This window comes from Gorilla gorilla, chromosome 6, assembly GCF_029281585.2.
Source record: "Gorilla gorilla gorilla isolate KB3781 chromosome 6, NHGRI_mGorGor1-v2.1_pri, whole genome shotgun sequence".
NCBI lineage: Eukaryota > Metazoa > Chordata > Mammalia > Primates > Hominidae > Gorilla > Gorilla gorilla.
This window is the reverse complement of record NC_073230.2, coordinates 34,819,620-34,830,307: the sequence shown is the minus strand read 5'-3', so window position 1 is coordinate 34,830,307 and position 10,688 is coordinate 34,819,620. Positions and strand designations below refer to the sequence as shown.

The window sequence follows — 10,688 nt, the reverse complement described above, 5'->3', positions numbered from 1 at the left end:
CTCTGATTGAGCACAGATGATGATACAGTATTGGTCAGTACTGTTTTCAATTTGGTCCAGATCTCCCTGTCAATCTTCTGACAGCTAGTAATGCGTTGTGATCAGGAGAAGGCTTAAATATACCAAGTAGCAGATACCCACACATAATCCTGTTGAAGCAGCACAACAACCTTCTAAAATAATGTTATTATACTCTGTCCACATCTAAAGGAATGAAGGCTTGGGCACGATAAGACCTTTCTGAAAAGCATGCAGAAGCTCAGGTTCGAACCAACGGTTCGGTCTGATTCCAGCACCCTTCCTACACTGCGTACATTCCCATTAGCAGAAATTCAGTCAAATTGAAAACATTATCAGGGCCAAGCAGGTGGCTTTGGGGTTGGGAGAAAGATTTACAGACCCTTTGGAAAGGCTGGTCTTTGGAATTGGCAAGATCTGTCCTGAGCTTTTCTTGGCTGTCTCTCTGACCAAATGTATCACTATGTAATCTATACAGCATTGTTTTAACGGACAGAGCTCTTACCTGTAATAATTTTCTTTGAACTTGTATGTGCTAAGAAATGCCAATAAACTCAGTTAAAGTAATTTCTTACCCACAGCACATACATTTTGCACAGAAGGACCCTAGATCTTATGAACAAGAGAAGAACAGCCCACAATGTCTGCACAGAACAGCCATTACATGCAAAATGGCCATTTGAAAAAGAAACATTTGACCCTTCCATTGATTGAACTTTCCTTCCAAGTGCCCTTCAGAGAGTACTGAGCTGGTTGCCAGGAAACAGAGATTCTTTTCTGGAATCATTTCTTGCCATTCTAAGTGACTTGGAGTGTGTCACTTATTAGAATCTTGGTTCCCAACTTACAATGGGGGTGTTCTTCCTCTCAGGCTTCCTCCACCAAGAAACCTCAAAAGATTAGATTCAGAATATATCTGTAAAGAGTTACAAGATTATGGCCAGGCGCAGTGGCTCACGCCTGTAGTCCCAGTACTTTGGGAGGCCGACGTGGGTGGATCACAAGGTCAGGAGTTCAAGACCAGCCTGACCAATATGGTGAAACCCCGTCTCTACTAAACACACACAATTTAGCTGGGTATGGTGGCGTGCACCTGTAGTCTCAGCTACTCAAGAGGCTGAGGCAGAAGAATCACTTGAACCCAGGAGGCGGAGGTTGCAGTGAGCTGAGATCCCACCACTGCACTCCAGCCTGGGCAACAGAGTGAGACTCTGTCTCGAAAAAAAAAAAAAAAGTTACAAGATTATTATGAACATATGAAACAATGATTTTTTTAAATTGTACATTATAATGAAGCTATTTTCAAATATGTCATTTAAAAGATGCTCAATGACAGCAATTGAAATTGCTAAAAAATATCATCCACATTGGTTCTATGTAAATGTGAAGCCTCCCTTGTGGTTAACATATGTTTGAGGGAGCCTGGAGTTCTGGAACAAGCTTGGGTGAAGTGATCGAAATTCATTAGCTCTGTGATGTCACTCACTAGCTCTGTGATGTAGGGCCAGTGTCTCCACCCACCAGGGCTCGATTTCCTAACTTGAAGTGAGAGCTTGGGTGAGATAATCTTAAAGGCCCCTTATAACCCTTCTCTTATCCTGTAATTGTGTCACTTCTTTCTGATCACACAAAAGCACACAAAGCCCTTGGCCTCAAGTATTTTATAGTCCAGAGGGGGAGTTAAAGAACAAACAAGTAAACAAATGAATGAGTAGCATCATTACGCACTGTGATAAGTGCCATGAAGAACTGGACTCATGGTGGTGATGGAGTACAAACAAAGGTGACAGCGATAATAAGGACAGGAAGGTGCAGAGGGCTAGAGGGAGTCTTGCTAATTTGCCTCATTTCTCATAGCAGGGTGTCGAAAAATATTGCTTGAACTTGACAAAGCAAGAAGGTTTCAATATATTAAAAGTTACTGGGGGCCAGGCACAGTGGCTCACACCTGTAATCCTAGCACTTTGGGAGACCGGATCACTTGTGGTCAGGAGTTTGAAACCAGCTGGCCAACATAGTGAAACCCCATCTCTACTGAAAATACAAAAATTAGCCACACATGGTGGTGCACACCTGTAATCCCAGCTACTCGAGGGGCTGAGGCAGAAGAATCTCTTAAATCTGGGAAGTGGAAGTTGCGGTGAGCCGAGATCATGCCTCTGCACTCCAGCCTGGGCGACAAGAGTGAGACTCCATCTCAAAAAAAAAAGTTACTGGGGTATCATTAGAATAATAGAAACCAAATGTCAATCTTAAAAACTAGTAGAAGATAAATACATTTACTCAGAGCATAAAGCAATAAAACCTAAGCCATAGAGAAAACAACAAAAAAGGAAGAGTAAAATAGTAAGTTGTTAGATGATAGAACTAAGTTCAGAAATAGTTTAGCAGTACATGTAAATGGGAAACTCCCCTTTTTAGAAGAAAAACACTTTCAGATTGATATAAATCTGAAATAATATATATCTTATCTGAAATAAGATATCTGAATATATATCTTACCTGAAATAAGATATAAATCAGCCACATTACACATTCAAGAAATACACTTATAATAAAATTACTCAGAAAGGTTGCTAGTAAAAGGTAAAGCAAAGACATGGAAATTAGGTGCAAGCAAAAAAATAACAAGGATCATAATATTAAATTCAAGACAAAAAAACACACTATACAAATCAAAGATGGACAATTTATAATGGTAAACACAATTTAGTGAATTTTCATGCAGCAAATAGCATTACTTCAAAATGCGTAAAAGAAAAACTGCAATAAAAACAAAGAGAAACAGACAAAAAGGCAACTGTGGTGAGCACTTTTTCAGGCCATGACAGATCAAGTAGACAAAAAAGAATGCCACTGACAACTTAAATCCCATAGTTAACAGGGTGGAGTGTGTGCACACATAAGTGTGTATCTCTATATCTATATTTGTACATATCTATACCTCTAAACCTTGAATACAAAGAATATGCCCATTATATAATTGTCCTTGAAATATTGATCAAAATAACCCTATTTATAAGAGACAAAAAAATCTTAACCACCTGGAAACTAAGAAGTTATCTCTTTAACTCTTGGTCCATAGAAGAAATTAAAACAAAATTTAAAATGCAATATCTAGAAAATATTGATAATGCAAGAATCATGTATCACAATCTTTGGGATATTGCCTCTCACCACATAGTTCTACTAACTAGTGTTGTGAAACATAAAATAATGAAAATAATTAATAGGAACAGTCATTCTGGCAAGTTATAAAAATAATAATAAATATAACTAAATATGGCAAAAGGAATTAGTTTTTTAAATGGAACTAAAAATGGATCCAAAAGATGGTACTTGGGATAAATAAACAACAAAAAAACAATAAAATAGATAACAAACCATTAGCCAACCTAGTCAAGTAAAAAGATGAAACAACATATACAAAATTAGAAATGGGTAAGGGAAGTAACCACAAATAGAGTAAAATGTTAAAATAAAATAGAAAACCAACAAATAAATCCATGAGCTACTTCTCTGAAAACAGAACAAAACAGAAAAACTGCTGGCTAAAATAATTAAGAAAAAAATATGAACATAGGCTAATACAAAATCAAAATAGTACATTAGGAACTGTTTTGTATGTATACAAAACAAAATAATTTTGAGATATTTCTTTGCTCAGCTCTACTGAAATAAAGTTGAAAACCTGAATGAAATGGATGGCTTTCTAGAAAAACATAAACTACAAAAACCAATCATAGAAGTTACAGAAAATCTAAATAACCAATGATTAGAGGATGAAAAATAGCGTACATTATCAAAAATCCAACTCGCTCAAAAGCACTAGAATCAGACACTTCACAGGTGCAAAGAATGTTTTAAAGAAAAGATCATTCCAGGACTACTTAAACTGTTCCAGGCCACAGTAAAAGAAGAAAAACTTTCAAATTAGTTTTTGAAGCTAACAAGATATCAATTCCAAAACTCAACAATGATAATATACACACAGAAAAACTGTAGTCCAAAGTTATCTATTAATATCAAGGCAAAAAACCCACTTAAATAAAGTGTTAGCAGAGAGAATCCAGTACACTTTAAGAGAATGCTACCTCTTGATGAGAATTTCAAAGACCGTTGCTGAGAGTAGCTGGTGAGAATGTAGATTCGGGAGCCAAACTGCCTGTGTTCAGATTCCCGGATCTGGTACTCACCAGGTATAGGACCTTGGACACATAATTATTTAACTTCTCTGTGCTTTAGTTTTCTCATTTTTCAGGTGGGGTTAATTATAGTATATTGAGAGGATTCCATGAATTAACACATGTAAAGTGCTTAGAATAGGGCCCGGCACAAAGTAAACACAGAATAAACATTACCTATTTATTTTCCAATACCGGAAAAAGCTATGACTATAGTTTAACATACTAATAGATCAAAAGAGAAAAATCATAATTGCTTCCCTGGATGCTGAAAAGTTATTTAATTATCTAACATTCATTGTAAAATTTTTATCCAACTTTTAACAAAATATTATTGAGGATGCTTTCATAACATATTAACTCAATAAAATAACAAGATCATTCACCAAATCCTGAATCATACAGAATGCAGAAGCCCTAGAAGCCTTCCTAATTCAACTCAGGAGCAAGACCAAGATATCCATTCTTCCTGCTGCTTTTTGACAGTGTTCCAGATGCAGTAGCCATTACAATAGAACAGGTGAAAGAAGTAAGTGGAAGCATGGGAAGAGGGTGGGCAAAATTACTACTTGCAGAGAGTACAAAAAGATAATCAATCGAAAAATTACTATAGCAGGTAAAAGAATTCAGAAAATTGATGGGTATGAAAATAAGATACAAAATATACACAGATTAGAAAACAAAATAAAAAAAATACTCATTTATAATAAGAAACTGAAAAATATCCAGGAATGAACTTAACAAGAAATGTTGAAGTTGTGCATGAAGAAACTTTAAGATGCTACTAAGGGACACAAAAGAAAACCTGAATAAATGGAAATGCTACCTTGTTATTGGATAGAAAGACTTAATAATCATAAAAAGTCAATTCTTCTTAAATCAATCTAAATAGACCTATTTAATGCAATCTCAATAGAAGTACCAACATGGTAATTTTCAATTCCAGGCAGATTTTCAATTTTCTACACAAAAGTAAACATGCTAGTGTGTCTAGAAAATTCTGAAAAAGAAGAGTAATGGAGCATACTTGTCCTAGCAGATGCTAAAATGCATGATAAATTTGCTCTATTTCTTATAACGAGATTTTGGCAAATGAATAGACCAATCAATGGAATGAGTACAGACTCCACAAATAACACACTCAAGTTCAAACGGGAATTTAGTTTACAACAGTGACATTGTATATCAGTAAAGAGTAAATGGGCCATCAGTAAGCAGTGTTGAGACAAGTGGAGAGCCATTGGGAAGCAAAATAAAGCTGTATCAGTACCTCTCTCCTTATACCAAATTAAATGTTAGAAAGGAACCACAAGACTATAAACCACAAAAGTACTAGAAGAAAGCAAGGAATATTCTTTTTCATTTTTAATAATCTTGAATTGACATAGAACCCAGAAGTCCCTAAGAAAACGCATGATTATATTTAACTATATAAAAATAAAAAATGACTCCATGGCATAAAACACTTTAAACTGAATCAAGAGAAATGACAAAATGGGGAAAAATGCTTAAAATTCTTACAACAGAATATACATGTGTGACATACAAAAGTTAATTCCTGATATGTAAAAATAACCTACAAAAAAAGTTCAACAACCAATAGAAAAATTGGTCAAAAGAGATAAACAAACTTCAAAGAAACACACGTGGTACTTACACATATGAAAAGGTGCACGGCCGGGTGCGGTGGCTGTCACGCCTGCAATCCCAGCACTTTGGGAGGCCGAGGCAGGCGGATCACGAGGTCAGGAGTTCGAGACCAGCCTGACCAACATGGTGAAACCCCGTCTCTACTAAAAATACAAAAATTAGCTGAGCCTGGTGGTGTGCACCTGTAATCCCAGCTACTCAGGAGGCTAAGGCAGGAGAATCGCTTGAACCTGTGAGGTGGAGGTTGCAGTGAGCGAGGATGGCGCCATTGCACTCCAGCCTGGGCGACAGAGCAAGACTCCATCTCAAAAAAAAAAAAAGGTGCTCAATCATAAGAAGAGAAGTGGGAATTATAGGTCTGAAGATTATAGCATTATTTTTGCCTATGAGGCAAAAATTTCAAAACTTGTCAACACACTATACAGGTGAGCATATGTAGGGAGTCACTGGCACTCTTGAACATTGTTGACAGGAGTGAGAATTGGTGCAATCTCTAGAATGCAATCTGTCAAAATTAAAAATATACAAACCTAGGCCGGGCACAATGGCTCATGCCTGTAATCCCAGCACTTTGGGAGGTGAGGCGGGTGGATCACTTTAGGTCAGGAGTTCGAGACCAGCCTGGCCAACACGGTGAAACCCTGTGTCTACCAAAAACGTAAAAAATTAGCTGGGTGTGGTGGCACGCACTTGTAATCCCAGCTACTTGGGGGATTAAGGCAGGAGAATCACTTGAACCCAGGAGGCAGAGGTTGCAGTGAGCTGAGATTGTGCCACTGCACTCCAGCCTGGGTGACACGGCAAGACTCCATCTCAAAAGAAAAAAATATATATACAAACTTTGGCCTGGCAACCTCACTTTTAGAAAATCTTCTATTTGCCACCCCTGGATGCTGTGACTTTCTTTCCAGGAACGACACCTCTCTGCTGGCTGACAGTTTAATGAGCATTTTACCCAGGGCATTCACGCCAGTAGGAAATGTTGTGAGATTTACAAGTGCCCATTAGTTAAAAGTTCTCAGAGCCACTGTAGATTCAGCACTGCATATAGTTTCTGTTTGGGACTTCCTTTCGCTTCCAGTGTTGGAGATCCAGCACAAAAAAGGGCCGCACCTCAGGGAGCTTCTGTGTTCTCTTAAGCATTCTAAACAGCCATGGGTATGAAATAGTGAGCTCCTCATAGTTGATAAATTATAAAATCCCACCGCTCTCCCACAGAGAGCTCTAGCCTATAAGGTAAAAATGTGGTTCCCTCCATAAATGAATGATCCAGGATACTTCAATGATGACGGGGAGCATATGGAGAATAAATAAGCCAGAGTAAGCAGAAAGTCAACTGAGTCCGGGTGGCTGCTGTTAGTCTCTGCTGCAAAGCGTACTCCATCATTCATCCTCTTGGTCAGTGCTTCTCAAATTCTGGTCCCTGGACCAGCAGCATCAGCATCATCTGGAAACTTGTAAGCAATGTAAATGATCAGGACCTTCTCCAGAACTGCTGGATCAGAGACTCCTGAGGTGTGGGCCGGCAATCTGTACCTTGAGAAGCTCTCAAAGCCAGTGCTCAAGTTTGAGAACCACTACTTTAGGCTTCTGGAAGAAGACCACCAACCGGAATGAGCACTGGCTGGACTCTGTATCCTTCCCTTCAAAGGAACCCAAGGTGACCTTTCAGCTTCATGGTGCCTCTTCAGCTCTGGCTGTTCATTGGCTACCTGCAACCCCTAAAAGGAGCATCCTCTGATGATATTGGTGACCTCACAGAAGGCACAGCCATTCCGGCTCCTGTGCCTGGTGTGGACACATTCCAGAATGTCAAGGGAAGCAAAGTTGACCCTATGGTCTTATGCTAGCCACGATAATATCTAGCATCCCAAGGATATACCAGTGACTGTAAGGCACTAAATCTCACCATTAAGGGCTGGAAACTTTGTGGTTCAAAAATCTCCTGTTAGGATGTTACCTTAAATAAAATCCTTGAAACCTTGGCCCATGTCAGTTTGCAGATTGTTGCTTCCATTTTCCTATCAGCCTAAGGATTTAGTTGTTATGAGAACAAAACAGGATGGGGGCAAGAGATGACGGGAGAGGAAGCCATACCCAACCACTGCAGTTCTGGTTCTGGGAGTCAGTAAATGTTCTTATTGTTGAGGTCAATTTGATTTGGATTTTCTGTTATTTGCTGCTAAAACACCCTACTGATAGTGAGGGTTATTATTCCTTTGTGTATATGGGGAAACTGAGGCACAGAGAGGTTTAGCGACTTTGATATCAAACTTTGTGACTTTGTGTAAATGTTAAGACCACAGCTCTGCAGTACAAACACCACCTTTTTGCATCAGAAATTTGCTGCCCAAAGTACACTGGGATAATTCCCCAGATTAGGAACTGGGGACACCACCCACCGCACTTGTACCTTGAGTAGCACTCAGCAAGGCTGAATTCAGAGCAAGAATTCAGAAACAGCTCCACTCCCTCTGGCCCCGTGATAGGGAAAGCAGGGTTGTTTTGAGGCTGTAAGCCCCCCCTCCTCCAACCTATCTAGTGAAGTTGCAAATCAGTGTTGCCTGGTGGATAGCAAACCAAGTTTCAAGGTTACAGACAATAGAGAAAGGAAAAAGGTAAATGGGAAATCATTTATCAAGACCATATTTAAAAGAAAAAAAAAAAGCTCAGGTCAAAGATGTAACACAATCTCTTAGCTACGTTCCCCACTGGTGTTGGCAGAATCTCAGGGCACCGTGAGATTTAAATGCCATTTTCAATGGGTTTTGAGATTTGGGGTCAGGTGGATCATAAATGTTCTCAGTTACAAAGTTTAATGCATTTTTTCTCCAGCTAAAAGGAATCAAATGGCTTGTTTTCCAGTGTGAAGACACCAACAACTTTGGGGGCTGCTGGGGGGCCTGGTTCCCTGATCTATACCTTGACTTTTTAGTTAATTACCTTTTAAGTTAGACATATGTGTCCAGTTTAATAAGGAATGCAGTGTCTGGAGGAGTTCATAGTATTTGGGAAGAGATAAGATAAAAAAAATCCCATTGTGAGATTGCAGGGTCAGGGTGGTCCACAGTCAGTGGTTCAGGATGTCTGATGTTAAGCTTGTTCTGTGCTGGGCGTTTATCCCCCTTCCTCAGAGGTGAGCAGGCTGAGGCTCAGAGAGTCTGAGAGTAGTGTCCAGGATCAAACTGCATGTTCCCAAGTGCCATATGACGTAGATGGTAGAAATGGGCAGGGGAGTGTAATAAAAAAAAAGGAATATATGACAAGGACACTGTCTCCACCTCCCACCACTGTGGCCACTGATAAACCCTGGCCTGGCCATGAGCCAGCTGATACTGGTGCAGAGTGGACTGGGCCACCCAATCCTGACCCGCATGACCTGTGCATAGCAGGGGCAGCTGGGCACCACATCTTATACCACCATATCCCAAGCAGGAGAACCTCCCAGGGACAGTTCACACATCACCAACCCAACAGCAACCATCAGAGGCTTTGCTATCCTAAGGGCACAAATAGAGTTTGCAGTGTCTTGGCTTTGAAGGACCCACCCTAGTTCTCCCCACACCCCCTCCCAAGTCTGGGCATCTCATCCCCCAGAGCCTAGACACAGGTTCCCTGCTTAACAATAAAACTTTTCCTCATAGTGCTCAATCTTCGACTTCATACGCTTTATTTTTTCCTTACCTCCATCAACTAAATAACGCCCTCTTGCCCACTGCTGCCCCCCATGGGACAGAGGAAGGTACCAGAAGGACAACAGCTACCTATGACTTTAGTTGAATCGAAGATACTTGCTGCCCTCAGCAACCTTTTCCCTTTCCAAATCACATCTCATTGAACCCAAGAAAATGGACTCTTCCCATACAAATCTCCAAGTGCCTTGTGTGGAGGTGCGAAATATGCTCAGTGGGGCTATTTTAGGTCGCTGGAGCATAACCCTTTTTTCCACCAGAGAAATAAAACACACTGCCATTAAAACACACTGCCATTAAAAACACCATCAGACCTTTGGTAATCTCTGTAATAATAAATGGGGTGATTACATTTTACATTATTGCAGTGGATTTCATCCTGGCACTTGAAAACTTGCTTTCAATTTTTGAACCAGAAAATACTTCTTGTGGCAGTGTATTCAAGCCATCATTTGAGCTAGAAGACTGATGATGATATAGACAGTTGAAGACCATTACAACTTCTGTTGCAGTTATTTATCTTCTCCATCCCAATTTCTCTTAATCAAATACCTGGTATTTAAAGGATAAATGCTTGAGGGGATGGATCCCCCATTCTCCATGATGTGATTATTACCCATTGCATGTCTGTATCAAAACATCTCATGTCCCCCATAAATATATACAACTACTCTGTACCCATAAATATTAAAAAGTAAAACATTAAAAACATATATCTGATACTTTGTCACTTCCTTTGGTAGCAGTTGAGGAAATCATACTTCCTGCAGGCTTAGCTGTTATTAATGTTGGCTTACATCTGACTTTCCAACATTTTGGGTATTGAATGAATATTTGCATACTGTACAAAGATCTGCAAAAGGACTTGTTCCTCATTTAATACATGTTCACTGTTCAGAAAATTAAACAGAAAAGCAACAGGACCATACCTTCTGGGTGGCACGTCTAATAGGGAGGAAGGGAGTTTGACACTGCTCCGATGGTTCTTTATGCTACCTCCAGGCACTTTTGTAGTTAAAGATGGGGGCTGTCACCTGTCTACCCCTACCCTCCTGATGGCAGTTTGCACAGGTTGGGAGAAGCCAAAACAGCCTTATAGCCTTTCTGCAGGTTATCTGTCTTTCCTGGCACTATTTCTATTCTT

The 10,688-nt window shown here is 39.7% G+C and overlaps 1 long non-coding RNA gene across 1 annotated transcript; it reads right to left on the bottom strand.

Annotated features, from left to right (window-relative positions):
• Window positions 1-6,777: 6,777 nt before the first annotated feature.
• On the bottom strand, window positions 6,778-7,582 carry LOC109027676 (uncharacterized). The gene is made up of 2 exons (XR_002006702.3): window positions 7,389-7,582; window positions 6,778-7,299 (listed from the first exon to the last, which is right to left on the bottom strand). It is a non-coding gene; the product is annotated as an uncharacterized lncRNA (long non-coding RNA).
• Between the last annotated feature and the right edge of the window lie 3,106 nt (window positions 7,583-10,688).